This window comes from Heptranchias perlo, chromosome 30, assembly GCF_035084215.1.
Source record: "Heptranchias perlo isolate sHepPer1 chromosome 30, sHepPer1.hap1, whole genome shotgun sequence".
Lineage (NCBI taxonomy): Eukaryota > Metazoa > Chordata > Chondrichthyes > Hexanchiformes > Hexanchidae > Heptranchias > Heptranchias perlo.
The window spans coordinates 9,149,794-9,172,863 of NC_090354.1; the positions used below are offsets into that span (position 1 = coordinate 9,149,794).

General features: G+C 42.7%; 1 protein-coding gene and 1 long non-coding RNA gene across 6 annotated transcripts in view; one reads left to right on the top strand and one right to left on the bottom strand.

Moving 5' to 3' along the window:
• Window positions 1-23,070, bottom strand: part of raraa (retinoic acid receptor, alpha a) — a 484,346-nt gene that overhangs the window by 415,311 nt on the left and 45,965 nt on the right. For 3 of the 4 annotated variants that reach the window (XM_067968840.1, XM_067968839.1, XM_067968841.1), the window contains one exon: window positions 13,638-13,756. The exons of the other annotated variant lie outside the window; for it this stretch is intronic. The gene's annotated coding sequence lies outside the window, so the exon portion shown is untranslated. The remainder of the gene's footprint in view (window positions 1-13,637; window positions 13,757-23,070) is intronic. 4 annotated transcript variants of the gene reach the window in all.
• LOC137299882 (uncharacterized) overlaps window positions 1-23,070 on the top strand; it is a 35,112-nt gene that overhangs the window by 11,585 nt on the left and 457 nt on the right. Inside the window, exons 2-4 of one of the 2 annotated variants that reach the window (XR_010958002.1) lie at window positions 11,524-11,596; window positions 12,672-12,745; window positions 15,116-15,406. This is a non-coding gene — a long non-coding RNA (uncharacterized lncRNA). Of the gene's footprint in view, window positions 1-11,523; window positions 11,597-12,671; window positions 12,746-15,115; window positions 15,407-23,070 lie in introns of those variants that run through there. The other variant, XR_010958003.1, reaches the window with a different exon arrangement.

The window sequence follows — 23,070 nt, forward strand, 5'->3', positions numbered from 1 at the left end:
ATTTTTAAAAAAGCTAACCCTTGCAAGTGATAATGTTGATGTGTTACATTTTGCACAGTGAATCAATAAGGTTGACTTTGTGTAACAGAAGAGCTACCTGGAAAAATTACAGGACCAAAAAAAGACTCTGCAATCCAACCAACTGTTCCTCAAAAACCACCATCGCCCGTGCTCTAATATTTCTTTCCAAATCTCCTTTAAATTTTTCCACACATTTGCCTCCACTGCTTCCATGGGAAGTCTATGCCACACATTCAGCATTCGCTGTGTAAAGTAGTTCATTCTAAACTTCCCTCCACGCCTTCCCTTTTCGTAGTAGAAATATGGAATTCTCTCCCTCAAAAGGCTGGGAACGCTGGGACAATTGGAGCTTTCAAGACTGAAATCGCTAGATCTTTCTTAGGTAAGGGTATCAGGGGATATGGAGCTACCGCGGATAAATGCAGTTGAGGTACAGATCAACAATGCTCTAATTGGATGGCGAAGCAGGCATGAGAGGCTGAATGGTCCACTCCCGTTCCAATGTTCATACGTTTCTTTTCTAGGCTTAAGCCCATAAATCCTGGTTCTAGAGTTTGCGACAATCTTGCAGGTAATACTTTTAACATTCTTATTCTTAGTAACTAGTCAGCAAGACAGTTGGTTGTTTTCTAATTTCTGATCACCTCCAATCTACTGGTGAGCAGTGCCCTGTTTGTACGTTTAAGTACCTGTGTGCAGAGCTCCACACTGCCCAAGCACAATTGCCCAAGTATACAGCCGGCTACATAACTTGACATTGGTAGCTCACACAGCTCTCAAAACAGGTACTGGTGGCAAATCAGTACCTACAGTATTTCAACTGATCCCAACATCCCAATAGCTCAGAGGTAAAGTCTCCATCCCTAAGCCATAATCAGGAAGGTCTCAGGTTTGATTCTCAATCTGAGTTCAGTTAGCTGATCTCAGCTGGCCCAGTAACAGGGGTGCTACATTAGGCCACAAATCTAAAGATTAGGAAAATCAGTCAGTTGTCCCACTCCTGGGGCTCGATTTTAAAACGGAACTGCAGGAGCGTTGGGGGCGAAGAAAATCTGGATTTCCAGGAGCAGGCAGAAATCCCAGTTCCAGTACGTCTAAGAACGCGCACGACCCAGGGTCATCTGGGTGCACACGCCATTCCCGAACCTGGAAGTCCTGCGGATATTCAAACAAGGAACTCAAGTACTTAAAGTACTTGAAATTTGCATAAATCTAATTAAGAGTGAAGGCAAGCGATTTCAACGCTGCCTCAGCGTGTTTCCCATGCTGTGTGAAACACGTCATGGGGAACAAGTCGTGTTTCAGCCGGTAGCCAGTTGGACACTTAAATCCCTGTTTGACAGATGGGGATAAAAGGTGAGTTATTGCAGCAAGGCACTCAGTTCTCTCAGACAAACTTTTGTCTGGGAGATCTTTGTGTTTAGATTGAAAATTTTTGGTCTCCACTCAGAATTGTTCCGCTTACACATATTTACCAACTTTTCGGACCTCCTCAAACTGACATCATCAGGATGGGGGGCGCGATGGCTGCATTCACCAGTACATCCGAGGACGAGCAACATCACCATCCTCGCCAGGCATGGTGTGCACTTCCGCCACTTGTACTCCACAACACAGTGCTGTGTCACAGGCACCTGCACGAGAGTGCAGAGGGGAACAACAGAGGGACTGACGTCGCAGGAGGTACTACCTTTGTCAGAGGGTCTACAGACCGAGGCTCTGCTTCCTGGACCTCTCTGAGGAGCAGTGCATACGCAGGCTGAGAGTGAGTCGCCAGGTGGTCGAACACATCTGCAGCCTCCTTCATGCTGAACTGCTCCCAGCTGGGCTTGGCGGCATCTCATTACCCATCGCAGTTAAAGTGACCACTGCCCTCAACTTCTTTGCCTCCGTATTGTTCCAGGGTGCCACCAGTGATATTACTGGGGTCTCTCAATCGTCTGCACACAAGCGCATGAGGCAGGTCACCAACCGTTTGTTTCGCTGGGCCTCGCAATACCTCAAATTCCCCATGGACGACCTCAGCCAGAGGGAGAGAGCAGTGGGATTCCACTCTGTGGCTGGCTTCCCATGGGTACAGGGTGCAATCAATTGCACGCATATAGCAATCCAAGCACCTCCACACGAGCCAGGACTGGTCATCAACAGAAAGAGGTACCGCTCCATCAATGCTTAGCTCATTTCTGACCACCACAAAAGATTTCTTCACCTGCCACGATTCATTCATTCTGAGGGAATCCAACATCCCGGGCCTCTTCCATGCACCGAACACCCTTAAGGGCTAGCTCCTCGGGGACAAGATATACCCCCTGCCCATGTGGCTCATGACACCTCTGAGGAACCTCATCAGCGAGCAACAGTGTCGATACGATGACAGCCACATCACCACTAGGTCTATAATTGAACATGTGATAGGACTGCTGAAATTGCGATTTCGGTGCCCCAATCGGGGGAGTGCTTCAATACGCACCAGCGAGAGTGGGTCACATTACAGTAGTGTGTTGTGTCTTGCAGAACATGGCGCAACAGAGAGGGATACCGGTTGATAAGGCCCCATGCCCTCATCCACATCTGCCATCCACACTGAGGAGGATCAGGAGCTGCAGGAGCAGGAGGAGAAGGAGAACGAACCCTAGGGCAGAGCAGCGGCTCACCTGGCTGCTTGTGAGGCCAGGGAGTCACTCATATGTGAACGGTTCTCATAAGATCAGAAAGTGAGAAGAGTCCAGTCCTCACACCACCTGAAGAGAGCAGTGCCAACACCAGCCCACCCACTCCCCCACCCCTGCACGAAACAGTCCTGCAACTACACATACATCCACTGTAAAGTGACCCACCGGGTGGCATCAACTGTCGCCGTTCATGACAAAGCATGATGTGATTTTAATAAAAACCAAATATAAATGAAAAACATATCAGTCTGTCAGACACCCTTGTGCATACCCTACGTGATCACAAATCCTTAGCCTTTCTCTTCCTACCGCTTCTATGTAGTGCATCCCCTGTGGCTGCAGCAGAGGGTTGCTCATGTCCATGGCCGGACTGCTTAGAAGCTTTTGGCCTACATCCTCTGGGTTTTGGAGCCCGTGAGGGTCTCTCCAAAGACTGCTCCACCTGCACCTGTGCAGGGGCTGACTCGGCCACTTGGAGAGGAGGCAGCATTGCGGGTACTGGTTGAGAGGGGGGTGACGGGTGAGACGTGGGAGTGCTTTGAGTGGCGTCCCCACTTCTATGTCCCCTTCTGCTATCATCCCTCTCCTGGACCAAGCCCACATCACTCCTAGCACCCTGCTGGAGAACAGTTTGGAGTACATGTATGATGCCTTGGAAGCCCCGTTGTAAAGTTTCTGTCTGCCTGTTTAAGGCAGCTGAATGTTGCTCACCCTGAGTCCGAACGGCCGTTGTCAGGGCCTGAATGGACTCATTTGTGTGCCATGCTCCAAGCTCAATGGAGACTAGCTGTGAGTATCTGCGCCAGGGGAAGGCTCGCTAAGATGTGACGGTGCGACCTCAGGGGCCGGGAGCTCCTCTGAGGAATCAGTCACTGCGGTCGTTGAATGGCCTGCAAGAGAACTGAAGGCAATATTAAGCATCATCACAGATGTATCATGTTGCAATGAGCATAGTGAGGTGTTCAACATGCCAAGCATTGTTAACATCAGTTCATGTTGTGTGTGATGATAGTCAAAGTTGTGACACCAGATGTTTGCGGGGTGCCAGTCTCGGTGCCCCCGATGTACAGGCACTTGAGGGTGCGGCTGATCTGCAGGGCCTCCTCCTCCGCCTGTGAGGGCCACTATTTATTGTGGCCCCCCTCCAGTCCTCGTCTTCTCGAGTGCATTTTGCACTCCCTTCTCCTAGAAGGGGAGAAAGTACAGACGTGAGTGGGTGAAGGTGAAGTGGCCAGCCAGTGAATGCACTGCTTTGGGTGAGGCTGACCATGAAAGTGGTGTATCAGAGGGTGAGTATGAGACAGAGACATCACATTGGATCAGGATTGGGGTGAGTGGTAGTGGTGGGGTCACAAGTGGGGAGGTGAGGAAGTGAAGGTAAGTTGAGGATGAGCCTTAATGGGTGTGAGGAGTGATGTGATGGAGTAGTCTTGGCAGTGCAGAATGAGTTGGGGGAGGTGGGAGGGTGACGTGGAACACGGAATGCAGGAGAATCAGTAAGAGTGTACTCACTTTTGCTGATCAAGTTAGGTCATTGAAACGCTTCCTGCACTGGACCCAAGTGCAGCAGATGTTGCCACTGCCGGTGACCTCCTCTGCCACCTCGAGCCAGGCCTTCTTGGTGGCAGAGGTAGGGCACTTCCTCCTGTCGGCCGGGTAAAATAGTTCCCTCCTCCTCCTCACCCCGGCCAGTAGCACCTGAAGCAAGGCATCGCTGAATCATGGAGTAGCCTTGCCCCTGTGCAGTTCCATTGGGTCTTCTGGCTCTTTGCTCCAGCAAAATCCATTGGAGCAAAGGCTCTTTAAATGTAGACGCTCCAGATGACAGTTTGTTATGCAGGGGCGCAGTCCGCCCAATGCGCAGCTTTCGGACAGCAAACCCAGAAACAAGATTAAGGGGCACCAATTAAGTCGCGATTGCATGGGGAATGGTAAGTTTTTATTATTCGGGTTTGCCACACGCCCATTCACTCCCCCCCGTTGCCATCCCGCCACCTTTTTAAAATCGAGCCCCTGATCACTAACCAGCAATCAGTACTGGAAGTGTGTGTGACCTCAGGTGAGGATAGGACTGAGCTTGGGTATGATGTCCTTCATAGCTGGATAGCCTGTGTCACTCACTATCAACTCTTAAGCCCTAATTTTAACTCGAAGCATGAATGTGGCATGTGGGGGTCTAACTAACAAGAATTTGCTGAATTGCATAGATCACTTTCTGCAGCTGTTATCTGAAAGGATGAGAAGGTGGGTATTTTGAAAGCAGGAAAAAGTACTACAGTATTCAAACGCAACATTTTTTTTTACAAATGATTGCAATGTTGCCTCTGCCTATTAAAAATAGACGTTTTACACAACATTCAACAAAAAAATGAATATCACAGAATGCAAGAATTCAATGCCAGATATAGCATCTTAGCGACAGGAGACACAATTGATAGCAGCTCTCTCCACAGCGTACAATCGTTGCAGAGTGACTCATGTCCATAAGTGCAAGACAGCAATAGGACTGAAATTCAATCGCTAAGCACAGCATGTTTAGAGCTACAAAAAATGTACTTGTCTTTTGAAGAAATAGCACCTTGGATAAAGCCTGCTGATTTTTTTCTCTCTTCTCGACAGGGTATGAAGTGCTATGACATTGCAAAACATTGAGCAAATGAGGGGTAATTGCTAAACAGTTCCAAAATGCTTAACTGCCATGGCTAGTCTTACTAGCAACAATTTGTTTTCAAATCACCCTGACGGCAAACAGCTGCCACTATGGTACAAACAAAGAGGTTTTGGGGTAGATTTCTGCACCACTAACGCCGATTTTGACTACTGGTAGTAATGGAGTGGGAAATGTAAGAGGCAAGTCGGACCACCAGCATCGACCAACACTGGCAAGATTTCTATCAAAAGTGACTTGAGTAGGCATGTCCATATTTGGGCAGTCATGTTCAAATGTAAGGCTATTTGCTGTCATTAATGCCTTAGTAACACTGGGCATTGTTGTATTTTTGGCATCCAGTGGCTGAGGCTTTAAAAAATTAAAGGGCTGCCATACCTAGTGCAATTGATTGCAGCACGAACAATCGGTTGCACTAGGCAAGGAACATTTTTTTTTAATATCTTTTATTGCCGCCCAAACGTTCCAGGCCATGTTACACAGCAGCAAGTGTCCCCTCTCTTCCCCCCAAATAATTGGGAGGGAGCAGCATTTAAAACAAAGCAGCAACTTGAATTATTTGTACAATATAAAATAAATGATATGCCATGATGTCAGACCTTTCATCATTGGCTTTCAACTATAAGTTGGCACACACCAAAATTTACATTCCTAGTTCCATCACTGCAGCGGGGGGTGGGGGGGAAAGAGAGTTAAGGCTAAATGTAGTATCTAACTGATGCCCTGTCTGAGAAAAGTTAAATAAGCACAGATCAGGACCAGAGCAACGGTTCAGTACTTCATCGGACGGTACCTTAAACTACTACAGTTACCTCTGAAAGGGGAGTTAATCTCTCCTTACACAAGGATCTCATGCAGAAAAGTAGGCTATTAAAACCGCTAACTATACTTTTTCTTAAGAAGTTGCATTTGTTTGCTTACAATCTGTATTACAGATTGATAAAAAAATTAAGCTTAAAAAAATACACACACATATTTCTCCTTAACATTCCTTGTCATTACATATTTAAACCATGTTACAGTGCTGCAGTTCTTGCCTCCAGCATTACATCTGGTCTGTCTTTTCAGCTCCTTTCCACCTGACAGGCAGCTTAAATCATTTACGTTCAAATGCATAACTTGAGGAGTTCAGTCTGTCTCTCCCCACTGCTGCAAATAAATAAATCAAGTAGTGAACCAGTGTCCTGATTTTACTCCTCAGCAGCTCTAATCCCCATGGAACTCCAGTCAGCTTCAATGGTACCAAGCAACCAACAGACTTTCCATAACTTTGGCAATGAAACCATACCCTGCTGAAATTAGAAGGTGGGCAGGGGGTGGTAATTTGCTATTATTTTAACATCTCTCCCACAGACAGCGGGAGGAAGGCCCAAACTGCAGACTTCTTGCCCTTAATGTCATCCGGCTCAGCAAGTTGGAGAAGCAAAACTGCAGAATGGCACTTCTTTTTCCTTCTCCACCCACAAAGCAGCACAGCTTTCTTCTGTGTGACATTTCCAGTTGGCCAACAGGCTGAGAACAGATCAAACATAAAAAACGTACAATAACTTCCAGGCGTATATCTCGAATGCACCTCCTCCCATGTTAACCAGGGCATCCTTACATTAACAAAGGCTGCAGTGGTGATACTAGATTCTCAAGCTAAAAAAAATAGTGGAATTGCAAGCTCTACAAAAGGAAACACTCTTGTTCTGAGTGTCGACCGAAATTCCACCCTTTCCACATATTGCAGATCGAGAGGGCTGTTTTGAATGGCAGTTGAAGCAAGCACTTCACCTTCAGGAGCCAAGTGCTCAATTACTCAGTCACTATGGCTTCTCTCAAATTCCAGCGCTGGGCGAAATTAAATTAAATTATACTAAGGACTGAATAAAAAATGGTTGAATCAGTTTCACCTTGTTCTCGAGGTTTGCCCATTTACCCCTTCACTGTGATGGATGAATCTATTGGCCCAGATTTTGCTGTCAAAATAACGATGAGCCTAATGGCATCGCCGTTATTTATGCGCAAATGCTACAGCAACCTCGTCTGAGGGGCAGACACGAGGTTAAACTCAAATATCCAAAAGTTGCTGTCCGAGTTGTGCCACTCCGCCGTTAGCTTCGCTAAAACGGCATCTCGTTATCTGCCTCAATGTTGAAATGAAGTTGCTATATTTGTGTAGTGGATAGGAATTAAACTCACCGCAGAAAGTTAGGGCTGGTCTGAAGTGACGCAAGGTGCCTGTTTTGGAGCCATTTAAGGCCTGCGCATATTTAACTAAGCCTGGATTCAGACAAAGGGAGTTTAGTGGTCTGAGAGATTCTTTTAACCATGTGCTAAGTGTTAATTACAGCCAATCAACCTCTCTGGCACTGAAAATTAACTATTACAAGTGTGGAGTCTCATTCCTTCAGGTTTTAATTGTTGATTTTAAAAATGTAAAATTTTTAAAATGTTTTTACTTTTTCTTTGTCTCTTTTTTTTCTCTGTTATAATCCAATCTTTCTTTCCCTCTCTTTATTTCTCTTTCTGTACCTGATTTGACATTGAATTCACCCACTCTAATTTACACTTCCTTCTCAGTCCTTGCGCTGTTAATTTCACAATCCTACAATCTGATCGGTTAAGGAGACACACAGTTGCTTGCCCTATTCATTCAGGTCCCAGATGCCTGGTTTCCCTCGCTACGACATTATCTGCTCGCACTTTCAGCAACTTGCCACGCAAAAAATTAAAAAATCTAAAGGGGCAAGGGCACATCTAACTAACAGCAGACGTCATTAGATGCCCCACCACAGCAAAATCTGGGCCCTTGATTCTCTCCCTCTCCTCTCTATTTTTCTCAAATTGGCAAAAATGCCTGTTTATCTTTTAGTCTTCAGTTCTGATGACGGATTACACACCTGAAACACCTTTGCAGTTTTTTTTCTTTTTATTTCACTGGAACATCTTCCAAGGACGCAGTTATGGAAGGAGCGCTAATATCTACCCAAGTGATGGGAGCCTCCAGGCAGTATAACTAAGTAAACTTCTATAATTTCTTGCAACAGGATTCTACTAGGATTTTTGTGCCATATTTATACTAGTGATGTGGTTTCAGTACGAAGTCTAGCACAGAGCTCCTAAATCGTTAGGGGGCTGTCTCTTTGGAGAACAGAACTTGTATTATAAGTGCCTTAACATGCATCTCAGAAACATCCAAAAAACTTCATATACAATGAATTAGTTTGAAGTCTAGTCACTGTTATGTAGGTGAACAGTTGTTATTTATATAGAGTAACGATGCGCCAGGGGTCTATTTTCCAATTAGAAACATAGAAACATAGAAAATAGGAGCAGGGAGTAGGCCATTCGGCCCTTCGAGCCTGCTCCGCCATTCAATATGATCATGGCTGATCCTCTATCTCAATACCATATTCCCGCGCTCTCCCCATACTCCTTGATGCCTTTTATGTCTAGAAATCTATCTAGCTCCTTCTTAAATATATTCAGTGACCTGGCCTCTACAGCCTTCTGTGGTAGAGAATTCCACAGGTTCACCACCCTCTGAGTGATGCTGGTTTGGTATGAATGCTTAAAGTACTCATACCAAATTCTTGTCTCTGCCATTTTAAAACTGCTGTTAACTTGTTTATTTTAATTATTTTCAATTGCTCTAACAAAGACCCAGCAATGGGCCGAATGGCAGCCTTCTGTCCTGTAAACTTCTATGGTTCTGAGAGTCAGCTGGAATGGAGAATTCTCTCCATTGTTGTCTCACCCACCTACTGGTTGAGACCAGGCAGAAACTTATGACACCACACCTTAGAAAGGATATACTGGCCTTGGAAGGAGTGCAGCGCAGATTCACCAGAATGTTACCAGGGCTCCAAGGGTTAAATTATGAGGAGAGATTACATGAATTAAGCTTGTATTCCCTGGAATACAATATAGAAGGTTAAGGAGGGATTTGATTGAGAGTTTTGAAAGGAATTGATAGGGTAGATAGAGAGAAATATTTTCCACTGGTGGGAACGTTGAGGACAAGGGGACCTAACCTTAAAATCAGAGCCAGGCCATTCAGGAGAGAAGATAGGAAACACTTCTTCACACAAAGGGTGGTAGAACTGTGGAACTCTCTCCCACAAAAAGCAGTAGATACTAGCTCAATTAATAATTTTAAATCTGAGATCAATAGATTTTTGCTAGCCAAGGAAATTAAGGGAACCAAAACGGGTAAATGGAGTTAGGGTTCAGATTAGCCATGATCTCAATGAATGGTGGAACAGGCTCGAGGGGCTGAATGGCTCACTCCTGTTCGTAAATGAGAAAAGCCAAAACAAGGTAGTTGAAATTGTGATTATCACAGACAAAAGCTTGGATTGTACTGCGCAGCAAAGAATAACAGGGCTCTTGAGGGACTTGACAAGTGGATTTGTTTAGGATTCTCAAAAGCTTCCTTATCCTTTACTGCCTAATACAACACAATCCTTGCATAGTAAAAACTGTGCTCCATTATCACTTAAATATTGAGCTGAACAATTGTTCTCTCGTCTAATTTACTGTCCATCAAATGCTGGATTTATTACACTAAAATACTCTACTGAAACCCATCAAAACAAAACATGCACAGACGCACTTTTGCCAGTCCTTTGCTTTGACAGCTGTAATCCCCACTGCATCAAATCTTCTCTAAGGAGTAGGAGATAAGCAAAATAGCTGAGACTAGGGATGGGCAATAAATGCCAGCCTTGCCAGCGACACCCACATCCCTCCATGATCTGCTACACCCCTACTGAAATTAGCTAACCCAGTAAGGACCGAAAGTCAAACCTGGGACCTCTGGTCCATAGGATTTAATGCTACATTGGGCTGTGTCTTTACCCACAAGGGAATTTCTGGATGAGACTACATTTAATTATACTCTGCAGTGAGAATCAAAGATGTGGTATTAAAACATGGGAAATCTACAAATTAAGTCATTCTATCCCTTTGAGCACTCAATGTATTTCTTTTTCCTTCAAGTTTCCATCTGATTTTATTTCCCTCACCCATCTTCTTCTCAAGGTGCCGTCTCATACTTAGATATGCCTGGATATTTTGTTCTGTGCATTAGCTTTCACAAATACACAAAAAGTCTTATTTGTAATCGCATTTGTAGATTCATCAGTAGTGAGAACCCTGGTTGACTTTCTTCCTCCTTAATTTGGGATGTAGAGACCAAGTGCAGCAAGCCCATCACTACCCTAGATGAGTTCAGTTAAACAGACTAGAGATCAAACTATGGACCTTCTTGACTTATATGGCTCAGTGCAGTACTACATATGGTGCATTTGCTAACTGAGCAGATTTCTTTTAAGGCAGTTTTAAAAGAACTTGCTTTTATCTTCCATCAGCCTCAAAGCAGAGACATATTTTATTAACTAGCATATAGCATATAATTTTTATAAAGCAAATATTAGTTTATTTTGGAGATGCAACTTGTATACAAGTTAATTTCTTTCTCCAGCAGGAGTGCCCAAGTTTTCGGTTATACGCAAGAGCGGGTTATATGCGTATCAACATGGTACATGTAATCGCAGCATATTTTAACATCAAATCAACCAAAAGGGTTCTAACTATGCTATTTCTTTTTATTTTATTGCTAAAATGTATCCCTTTTCTGTTGGAATACCTAGCTTGTATTCCTACAGTATCCTTTTCTTTACAGGAATGAATCATTCTGAAATTAAGGCCCAACTGTTATTGCTAACAACTCCACAGTTAAAACTGGATACATGCATGAGCTGTTTGCCAATGCCATTAAATTTTATGCTTCAATTAAGACTTGTACACAATAAGGGCAAAAGGGGAACAGTACAATGCAAGTCTATATTTGGATCAGAATCAATTTTGGTTCAGGTAGGAGCCTGCTTGTTCTGAACTACAGTAATAAAGAACAAATGCAATTGGAATTAAGCACTTTCTCTGGATGGTCAATTATCCGGCAGTCGCCCTCAGTCATGTTGTATTCAACAGCTGATACTCAGTGTCCCCAGTGATTAGTTTCTGTAGAAATTTATTTTACATTCATTAACAAGACTTACTGTTGCAATGGTGCAGAAATACAGAAAAAAAACTCAAAGTGCAGGAGTATTTATTTAACAGGTTATGGAAGAAGTAGCTGTTGGCATGACAATGTCATTACCGCCTACTTTACAGAGTGGGAAACAGCCAGGACCAGCATAATTTCAAGGAATTGCTGAAAATGGGTCAGGCAACATTAGGAATTAAGGTATTTGACAGTTTTGTGGTTTCAGCTTTACTAATAATGGCTCTACCTGCTCTTTGCTCATAATCCTCTGCCGCTTTATTAATGCTCTCCATCGCTCCCCACCCGATTGTACCAGCCCTCCCCTTTAGCCTGTAGCTGCTAGCCCATGATCTGTGGTTTCCCTGCCAGATTTCCCGCTCTCTCAAAATGGCAAGCTGCCCATTAGCGTTGGAAATGCACTGGCAGTTCGCCAGTAGAATGCAAATGAGGCCCATCCATCAGTGGTTCGGGCCTTTTGCTGGCGACATTGGACAAGGGTTCAGATCGCTTCACCCAGAGCCTGCCTGATGCACACCACTATTTTGTACAGTGTTTTCAGGGCAGCTCAAAGTTTGCATTGTTAAGATCTTGAACTCACCGATTAACAATACCATGGAAATTCTAAGTGCAAAATTCAACCTTTAACTTCTACCCAAAGAAGTAGTTTTTATTCCACCTTCTTTTAAAGTCAAATTTTTAACTTGAGGAAAATACTTCCTAATTACAGATTTATGGTCACAACAGTAATAATTTTCAGGCATACAATTTTATTGGCTATAGGAAATTCTGATTTGCCATTTTTTGTTGTCCCTTTGTATTCTAATCAGTGAATATTAACCTCTGTCACCCCACCATGTTAAATCTTGTTGCAGAGCTGAAGTGATTTGGTCACAGATTCAGTGCTTAAGTAAAGGAACCAATTAAAAAAAGAAGTCCCGGATGGCCTGCTGTTGAAAAAAGCCATTCGGTCAGAAAGTTACAGGTTCCTGGACTGTACTAGTGGCAACAGTAGCCTAATGGTTTTGGTAGTGGACCAGCAACACAAAGATCATGTATTTGGCAAGTTGTGAAATAAATCTGATGATTTGTAATAGAACACCACAAAAAAACTAACTGGGTCATTAATGTCATTTGGGGAAGCGATCGTACCACCCCTATGCTTCAAAATTCGAAAATAAGGGGAAAAAAAATCAGACGGAGAAGCATTGTTGCATCAGGACAGGACTGAGGCTATTTAGATATGTTGGATAAAAGTGTTATATGTCATTTATTGCAGACAGGTGCACCGTCATGCAACATGGGGTTAGGAAACTCCAATTTGTCTATACTGTGCAGAGTCACCTATTAAAGGTAAGAGTGCAAGAGACCTGGATTAAAGCTGCAAAAGCAGTGTAAGGTTGCTAGGCAAAGCAAATTAGGTTTTAGGTTGTGCTGCTAGGACAAATACTTGGACTATGTACAGTTCTGCTACATCCTCATTTGGAGTATTGTGTTAAGTTTTAGTCCCCACACGTGGTAAAGAATATCGAAGTCCGGGAGAGGGTGCAGAGGAAGGCAGCCTAAATGATAACAAATCTTAGTGACCTTGGTTATGAAGTTAGGCTCCAAGAGTCAGGGTTACTTATTTTGAAGAAATGCAGGCTTAAAGGCGATATGGTTGATATTTTTAAAAATAATGACAGGTTTGGACACAGTCACGGTTAGCTAGGTTATTTGAAATGAACAGAGATCAGAGGACTAGAATGCAGGGATATAAAATCCATTGGCATAGGATTGATTGGGTTATATAAGTTGCTAGTTAATTGTGTTGTGAGCCATGAGCAACCATAGTCTCCTGGTTGATTGATTGCCTTAGAGTGTCTGAGAGGAATTTCCCATAGTTTTTCCTGAATCGATCAGAGTTTTCTTTCTGTCCGCCTTTGTTTCGCTTCTCAGGAGATAACGTTGCTAGAGAATGAAAGAACAGTGTGCAAAGTTGCACCACTGACTAGATGGGGCGAGCTTATTGGACTTGATGGTCTTTTCTCGCCCTTCTTTTTGTATAATTGTAAGAAACAGAGAGAGTTGGCTGCTGAAAAAAAAATCAAGGCCAGCATATAGAAACTGGAACAAATAATGATGTTTGACATCCAACGGATAAGCAACAAACTCTCAGTAAATAAAATATTCTTCAGACTAGTTGCTATAAGTTTTGTTACAGCTCTGGTAATAAACACTAAAGAGTTAATTTCTGCTTGCTTACCTGAGTATGTGTACTCTCAAATTAAATGTTACAATCAAGAACGAGACAGTCAAAGTCAAAACAGTTGTCAACAGCTTGTTACTGGTCCTTGCTTCTGGTCAAATGCATGTTTCAACATGCTGCAAAGAAAGAAAAAGGAGAAATTGACCCAATGCAGACTCCATAAGGACAACATGATTTATTTTTGCTGGCAATGTTGCATTTATATAGCACCTTCAATGTAGAAAAAAAAGTCCCAAGGGGCAAAAATGGACACCAAGCCAAAGGAATTTGATTGAAGAGGTGGGTTGACCAAAAAACGTGGTTGAAGAGGTGGGTTTTCAGAAGTGTCTTAAGGGCGGTGGAGAAGCAGAGGGGTTTAGGGAGGTAATGCCAGAATGTGGGGCCTAGGCCGCTGAAGGCACGGCCGCCAATGATAGGGGAAAGGGGGGATGTACAAGAGCCCAGAGTCAGAGGAACAGAGAATTTGGCGGCGAGAGGTGGATTGTACGGCTGAAAGAAGTTAGAGGTAGAGATTTAAACACAAGGATGAGAATTTTAAATTGGAGGCGTTGGGAGACTGGGTGCTAATGTAGGTCAGCAAGGAAAAGGGTGAGGGCTGAGCAGGATTTAGTGCAGAATAGGAAATGGGCAGAAGACTTTTTGGATGAGCTGAAGTTTACACAGGGTGGAGGATGGGATGTCGGCCCGGAGAGCACTGGAATAGTCAAGTCTAGGTGACAAAGGCAGGGAGGAGGGTTTCATCAGCAGATGGGCTGAGGCAGGGATGGAGCATGCAATGTTGCACAGGTGGAAGCGTTCTAGGGGAAATACAGGCATTAATAATGCAACGCTAATTTCAATAGCCCTAAAATTAAAACAGAAAATGCTGGAAATACACATAAGTCTATAAGTATCTGAAAAGAGAAGACAGATTGAATGTAGACCCAGAATAGAAATCTCTAGTGCTTGTACTTTGCTAATTTCCTAGCAAAATGCAGACACTATAAATACAGTGTTTACAGCAGCCACATTACTTGAAGCAAACTAATACCCCATTATGTCCACAATCGCTATACATGGAGAATGTCATTAAAGAGTATGAGGGAGAGCAGAGATTGTAAGTCTAACGTAATCCAAGTATTTTCACAAATCACGTAAAAGTAAAAATTCCACTCCTGATGAATTTTTCTTTTTATTGCTGTATTTCTTATATTTTCCCAGTGTAATTAAAATGTGGGCTGTGAAACAGGCAAGCAAATGCACCAAAGAAAAAACAGACCAGTTCTGTAACAGGTTTTGATCTCACCAATATGGATACAACATGCATTACATGAAATGATGCATGATTACAACATTGGTGTCCCACTTCCATGCATAATAAGAACGAGTCATAAATAAAGAGTAAAATATGCAGAAGTACATTGAACTGGTGAGTGTATTTTAACGAGCCTGGGCCCCACTCTGTCTGTTTGTTTTATTGTTTATGTTCCCTACAGATCCAACAAAGGAACAGTGTGTTTCTCCTAGACATTGTGAAATCCACTTCCAGGCCAAAAAACACACAGCTCCTGCCAGTTTAAAACCTGCCAGCACTGATTCACCATGGAGTTCAGCAACCCTTCAATGTAACTGTAACTGAGTTCAAAGCTCTCTCAAAATCCAGTTCTGTATATTGAACATAACTGCACATGCCAGCCTGCACGTACAGTAGTGTACTACCCTGCTTATAAGCTGCAGAGTTTAAAAATAAAGCCACAAAAATACAATAGACAACAGCTGAAAAAAAAACCTTGGAATCTGAAGTAACATATAGTCTGTCAACAAAACAAATAAAAATAAAATCTAACATTATTGAAACTATAAGTGTGGTTATTGTACCTTATTCCAATGCTCTCCTGGCTGGCCTCCCATCTTCCACCTTCCATAAACTTGAGCTCATCCAAAACTCTGCTGCCTGTATCCTGTCTCACACCAAGTCCCATTCACCCATCACCCCTAAGGTCCCACATGGCAGACTGGTCAAAAAAGTAAAAGTCCTTGGGATCCAAGGGAAAGTGGCTAGTTGGATCCAAAATTGACTCCATGGCAGGAATCAAAGGGTAATGGTTGACAGGTGTTTTTGTGACTTGAAGGCTGTTTCCAGTGGGGTCCCTTGCTTTTTATGGTATATATTAATGATTTGGACTTGAATGTAGGGGGCTTGATCAAGAAGTTTGCAGATGATACAAAAATTGGGCATGTGGTTGATAGTGAGGAGGAAAGCTATAGACTGCAGGAAGATATCAATGGACTGGTCAGGTGGGCAGAAAAGTGGCAAATAGAATTCAACCCAGAGAAGTGTGAGGTCATGCATTTGGGGAGGGTAAACAAGGCAAAGGAATAGAAAATAAATGGGAGGATACAGAGAGGTGTAGAGGAACAAAGGGACCTTGGAGTGCATGTCCACAGATCCTTGAAGGTAGCAGGACAGGTAGAAAAGGTGGTTAAAAAGGCATACGGGATACTTTCCTTTATCAGATGAGGCATAGAATATAAGAGCAAGGAAGTTATGCTAGAATTGTATAAAACATTGGTTAGGCCACAGCTTGAGTACTGTGTACAGTTCTGGACGCCACATTACAGGAAAGATGTGATTGCACTAGAGAGGGTACAGAAGAGATTTACGAGGATGTTGCCAGGGCTGGAGAATTTTAGCTATGAGAAAAGATTGTATAAGTTGGGGTTGTTTTCTTTGGAACAAAGGAGGCTGAGGGGAGATTTAATTGGAAAATATAAAATTATGACAGGACTAGATAGAGTGGATAGGGAGGACCTATTTCCCTTAGCAGGAGGGATCAGTGACCAGGGGTCATAGACTTAAAGTATTTGGTAGAAGGATTAGAGGGGAGCGGAGGAGAAATTTTTTCACCCAGAGGGTGGTGGGGGTCTGGAACTCACTGCCTGAAAGGATGGTAGAGGCAGAAACCCTCAACTCATTTAAAAAGTACTTGGATGTGCACTTGAAGTGCCGTAACCTACAGGGCTACAGACAAAGTGCTGGAAAGTGGGATTAAGCTGGATAGCTCTTTTTCGGCCAGCACGGACACAATGGGCCGAGTGGCCTCCTTCTGTGTCGTAACTTTCTATGCTCACTGATCCACATTGGCTCCCAGTCTGGCAATGCCGGATTTTAAAATTCTCATCCTCGTTTTCAAATCCCTCCATGGCCTCGACATTCCCCATCTCTGTAACCTTCTCCAGCCCTACGAGATCTGAGCTCCGTCAATTCTTGCCTCTTGCACATCCCTGATTTTAATCGCTCTACCATTAATGGCCGTGCCTTTAGCTGCCTCTGCCCTAAACTCGAATTCCCTCCCTAAACCTCTCTACCTCTCTCTCCTCCTTTAAGTCGCTCCTTAAAACCTACCTCTTTGACCAACCTTTTGGTCACCTGTCCTAATATCTCATGAGGCTCGGTGTCAAATTTTGTTTGATAATGCTCCTGTGAAGCATCTTAGCGCCTTTAACGTAGTATTTACATGGGACATTTTACAAGTTGTTCTTGTTGTAGTAAGCACTGTTAGAGCTATTTGAAGAAAGCCCACACAAGAGTTGGCAGGCTAATCCAACATAGGGGACCGCACAGCTGACCCAATCCTCTCCTCACTGACATTCAAGTGTCTTCACTGGGCAATGATCAGAATTGGGAACCCTGGCCGATTTTTTTTCCCCCTCCCTAGCCTAAATCAGTGTAGAACCCCGACCACCATCCTGGCCGAAATCGGGTAAGTCGCCAAGGATTTGAACCTGTGTGGCTCACAGTAGGGCACTTTAATACCTCCCAAGTCTTAAGGTGAAACGGTTTTCAAGTCACAGGGAGGTATAATTTTAATAGCTTGTCATGGAGCTAGTTTACATTAGTTTACATGACTAACTCTGACTCATTGACACCATAAATATTAGAAGCATATAATTGAATTTTAGCTATGCCAGCCTGTTGACTTACCACAAATCTCTAGCAAGAGGGACACACGTTCCACCTCAGCTCCTTCCCCGATTTCAGATTTGAAAATGTATATTCAGATAAATTTTACAGTGTCAATGATTCATGAGCTAAGAATTTAAACTAGCCCCTTGACAATTTATTAAAATATACACATGTTTTTGCAGCTTTCACCGTGGTAGTTCTGGGGACTGAGTGGAGTATAGAAAAGTAAACCTAAGTTCCCTCAGCAGAATAAATTTACTTTTAGGCTTTCACTTCTGGAAACAATTCTTGCTAGAAGCTGCAAAACTTACAAAACAGCTCCAAATTAATTTTAAATGAAGAAAAACCTCAGTGATATCACCAGACATATTTAGCACATTGGTACCAGTGCAACATAGGAAAAGTAGCACTAATGCTAATATACTTAATCACTGTGCAACATGCTTCATAAGTGATGCTCATTGCCTCAAACTTGTAACCAGCACTATTTCACCTGAGTGTTATACATCTGAAAATGCCCTCTCCAAGTATGGAAGAAAAGAATCTATAATTGTACTGCCGTGTGTTTTTTTTAAAACAGCTCTATAAATTACAATTACACATTACAAAAACTACATGCACCCACCACTGCACTTTACTGAAATCCTATTGGCATCCCTGGACAATATGCATTAGTTCAACAAATCCATAATGCATTTACGAATTTATTAAAACTAAGACCCAGTTGAAAATAATGGGAGCAGAAACCTAATCTATCTTCTTTTGTAAAGTCTAGACTTAAGTATGTTAACTTTTACTAATTTGAAAAACAAATAAAGGCAGATAAAGGAAAATCAGGCCGGGAGACGCGCATGGCCCTAATGGAACCAACTCGATTTTTCCATCCATTCTTTCTTCATTTAAATGGATGGAAAATCAGGCATGCTCCCTTAGGGCCATGTGCTGTTCCCTGACCAATTTTCCTGTATTCGCTGCACCCTGATGATCAACTAGCCCCCCAGGCACAAATAAATTTGACCCATAATTTGCTTCCAATCGTTTCTCCTCTCCCTTTGCAATCAGAGGTTGCGTTGCTGGAGGTATATAAATGATTTAACACAGAGGGATTTCAAACAATCTTAAAAAGAGATTGTGCTAGATTACACTACTAGAATTCTCTGTGCTGTATCCTTACATCAGCAGAACTTATTAAGCCTGCGCAGCATATGTTTGAAAATACACCATTCAGCCTTTTATTCAATGTTTCCTGTAGTTCCAACTAGGAATGCTTCAGCAGGAAAACTCCTCACAGACCAATCCCATCACAAAGACCTTGTTTTGACCATGTTCTTCTGGCAAGAAACTTTACTCCACTGTTTTTAAAAGGCTTGTAATAAATTAGAAGATTAAAAGGTATACTAAGATACTGTTTAGGTAATTTTCAATTCAGCCTGCACCAGCAAACAAAAGAACATGAAGTCGCATGCAACTACAGCATCGACTGAACACGCCAGCAGCTGCTTTTATCAACAGCGATAAGTGCATTCCAGCAGCAAAGACACAAATGCGATTTTAATGATGATAAACAAACAATTGCCAAAGCGTACTCTATTTTATCTCTATTTCTAGACCTTTCTTCCCCCCCACCCCAAGTCTCCCCAAGCCACAGAGCAATCTGGCAAAGTAATAGAATCAAAAACATTTGCAGTGGTTAAAAATACAGTAAGATGCCATGATGAGAGAGTTAGGATGCGAGAGGGATCAGCTGAACTGCTTATTCTTGTCCCCAACTTTTCGTGCATTCTTACATTAAGAGATTGGGCTGAGGACATTCTGCCAGTTTTTTTGGCAATGTCGCTCTAGATGCTCAGCAGTGGATAAGACTGACCCAAAAAGTTGTTATCTTTTCTCTTAACAGACATTGGAGGAGTTGCTGTGTACTTCCAGCATTTTCTGTTTTTTTGCAGCTGACACTACACCTTGCTACAGAATTAGCCAACTTTCTCCACACTCAAACTACCTCAAGAGCCTTCTCCCCAGCATGGATCAGTATCAATGATCTCTATTCAGACTTTAACATTTAGGATTACTTACTTCCTCAATTTTTACACCCTCTCACAGTCATGTGCAGAATTCCACTCCTCCCCCACATAATCTGGCCAGAACATTTACCTTTAAGGTGGAATCGCACTTTTATCATTCCAGTTTTAACTGAAAGTACAATTTTTAAAAAGGGTGCCCATGCACCATAATCCTGCTGGCCCCACAACCCTTCAGATCACTTGGAGTGGCAATTGTGTCTATAATGTCTGTCACTGCATCAGGGTTTGCCTGTGAAATGGGATGAAGCTATATGTAGGATGTAACATACGTTAAAGACACTATATAAATGCAAGTTGCTGTTGTTGTGCTATTTAAAGTGCTTACCCACATTTAAGTGACGGCTCTAGTAAGAATGTTCCGCTGCTCAAAGTAAAAAAAAGAGAATAATTCAAATTATATATTTTCAATTGCCAAATTTGGTGGAATGGACTCCTGGATAAAACAGTGGAGATGAAAACCCCAGACTTATTTAAGAACGTAAGAAATAGGAACAGAAGTAGGCCATACTGCCCCTCGAACATGGCTGATCTTCTACCTCAACTCCATCTTCCTGCTCTACCCCCATACTCCTCGATTCCCTTCGTGTCCAAAACCCTTAAGATCTAATTTACTGTTGAAACGGGAGGACATTAGTAACTCTCTGTACATATGAATATAATATTGGATGATAAGCCTTCCTCATCTGTAATTGTCTTGCAATCTCGTGATAGAATTGGTGATGGAATTCACACTGGTGATTCTACATCACCAATTTCAGTGAGGAAGTCTACTCCTTCAATTTTGCACTGAATAAGGCTGTGTGGGATGGTGCAAATGCTGGCATTTAAAGTGGATGGATTGGCCACTTTTGCACAAATCTTGATACTGCCCTGGGAATGAGATAAACATTCTGCGTGGAAAAATATGGTTGCCTTGCCTAATTAAATGATAAAATAACTGCAAAAAGTCACAAAATGCTACGCTGTTCTAGCCATAATCATGGAATCATAGAAAGGTTACAGCACGGAAGGAATCATAGAATCATAGAAGTTTACAACATGGAAACAGGCCCTTCGGCCCAACATGTCCATGTCGCCCAGTTTATACCACGAAGCTAGTCCCAATTGCTTGCACTTGACCCATCTTACCCACGTAACTGTCCAAATGCTTTTTAAAAGACAAAATTGTACCCGCCTCTACTACTGCCTCTGGCAACTCGTTCCAGACACTCACCACCCTTTGAGTGAAAAAATTGTCCCTCTGGACCCTTTTGTATCTCTCCCCTCTCTCCTTAAATCTATGCCCCCTCGTTATAGACTCCCCTACCTTTGGGAAAAGATTTTGACTATCTACCTTATCTATGCCCCTCATTATTTTATAGACTTCTATCAGATCACCCCTAAACCTCCTACTCTCCAGGGAAAAAAGTCTCAGTCTATCCAACCTCTCCCTATAAGTCGAACCATCAAGTCCTGGTAGCATCCTAGTAAATCTTTTCTGCACTCTTTCTAGTTTAATAATATCCTTTCTATAATAGGGTGACCAGAACTGTACACTGTATTCCAAGTGTGGCCTAACTAATGTCTTGTACAACTTCAACAAGACATCCCAACTCCTGTATTCAATGTTCTGACCAATGAAACCAAGCATGCTGAATGCCTTCTTCACCACCCTATCCACCTGTGACTCCACTTTCAAGGAGCTATGAACCTGTACTCCTAGATCTCTTTGTTCTATAACTCTCCCCAACGCCCTACCATTAACGGAGTAGGTCCTGGCCCGATTCGATCTACCAAAATGCATCACCTCACATTTATCTAAATTAAACTCCATCTGCCATTCATCGGCCCACCGGCCCAATTTATCAAGATCCCGTTGCAATCCTAGATAACCTTCTTCACTGTCCACAATGCCACCAATCTTGGTGTCATCTGCAAACTTACTAACCATGCCTCCTAAATTCTCATCCAAATCATTAATATAAATAACAAACAACAGCGGACCCAGCACCGATCCCTGAGGCACACCGCTGGTCACAGGCCTCCAGTTTGAAAAACAACCATCTACAACCACCCTCTGTCTTCTGTCGTCAATCCAATTTTGTATCCTATTGGCTACCTCACCTTGGATCCCGTGAGATCTAACCTTATGTAACAACCTACCATGCGGTACCTTGTCAAAGGCTTTGCTAAAGTCCATGTAGACCACGTCTCCTGCACAGCCCTCGTCTATCTTCTTGGTTACCCCTTCAAAAAACTCAATCAAATTCGTGAGACATGATTTTCCTCTCACAAAACCATGCTGACTGTTCCTAATCAGTCCCTGCCTCTCCAAATGCCTGTAGATCCTGTCTCTCAGAATACCCTCCAACAACTTACCCACTACAGATGTCAGGCTCACCGGTCTGTAGTTCCCATCGAATCAGGCATTTAATTTTCTTTAAATGATGCATAGAACTAGATTTGTGATGAATGATCGCGGATCAGGGATCCCTCAAAAGGTTCGTGACACAAATGCCAGAATTACCAGTTTTTGTGAGCTCCCTGAAAATCTCTCTGAATCGACTACCAGAAGGTCATGAAGGATATCTGCACCAAATCTTTAGATCACAATGACAATATATAGGCAGTTTGACTGGTGTTTTGTCCAACTGTTTGACTACATAAGTCATTGCACACCAAAAAAAAAGTAATCCACTGTGCAAAGCACAATGAGACATTCAACGGTATACAGCATATTCAGTGCGTAACTGGAATATAGATTTTTATGAAGATGATCAGACAAAGCCCTTATGAATGAAAAGTTCTGGAATTCTTAGTTATCCATGGAGCATTTATACCAAGAGCTTAACAAAAAATTGCACAATTTTCCTCGTCTTGTTATTTCTCCTTTTTCAGTGCAACGAAATAAGCTTTTTAACTGTCCATTTCATTTTCTTTGGCTTACTGTAAGGGTGTGGGGCACTTTAATGCTGTGTGTTTTTGCTAGGTGGTTTTCAGCGTATCCATAAAAGCTTTGCATGCACCCCACTCCACCACCAACCCCCAAATTTAAAAGCAGTTGTGGGTTACAGCCACACGTACAGCCAATACTAACAGCTAGTTTCATGAAAGATTGAAGGTTTTTAACTCCAGTAATTGCTATAAGTTTTTAACAGCTCTGAGGTGGTCTATAAAACCCTATTTTATTTGGACCTATTCAACTTAGCTCCTCTCTGCCTGCTTAAGGCATTGCCATTGTATTAGCCAAAGAACTATGTAATGGCTGAGATCCATGGAAAACTATGGGTCCAACATGAAAGATGGCCAACAGTACAAACAATTATTGTGTTTAAAACCCGTTTTGTGAAATAATCTAATTAGGAAAGCTCTTCAGTACCAACATTTCTAACTGCCCCAATGTATTTTGTCCAACAACAGCAAG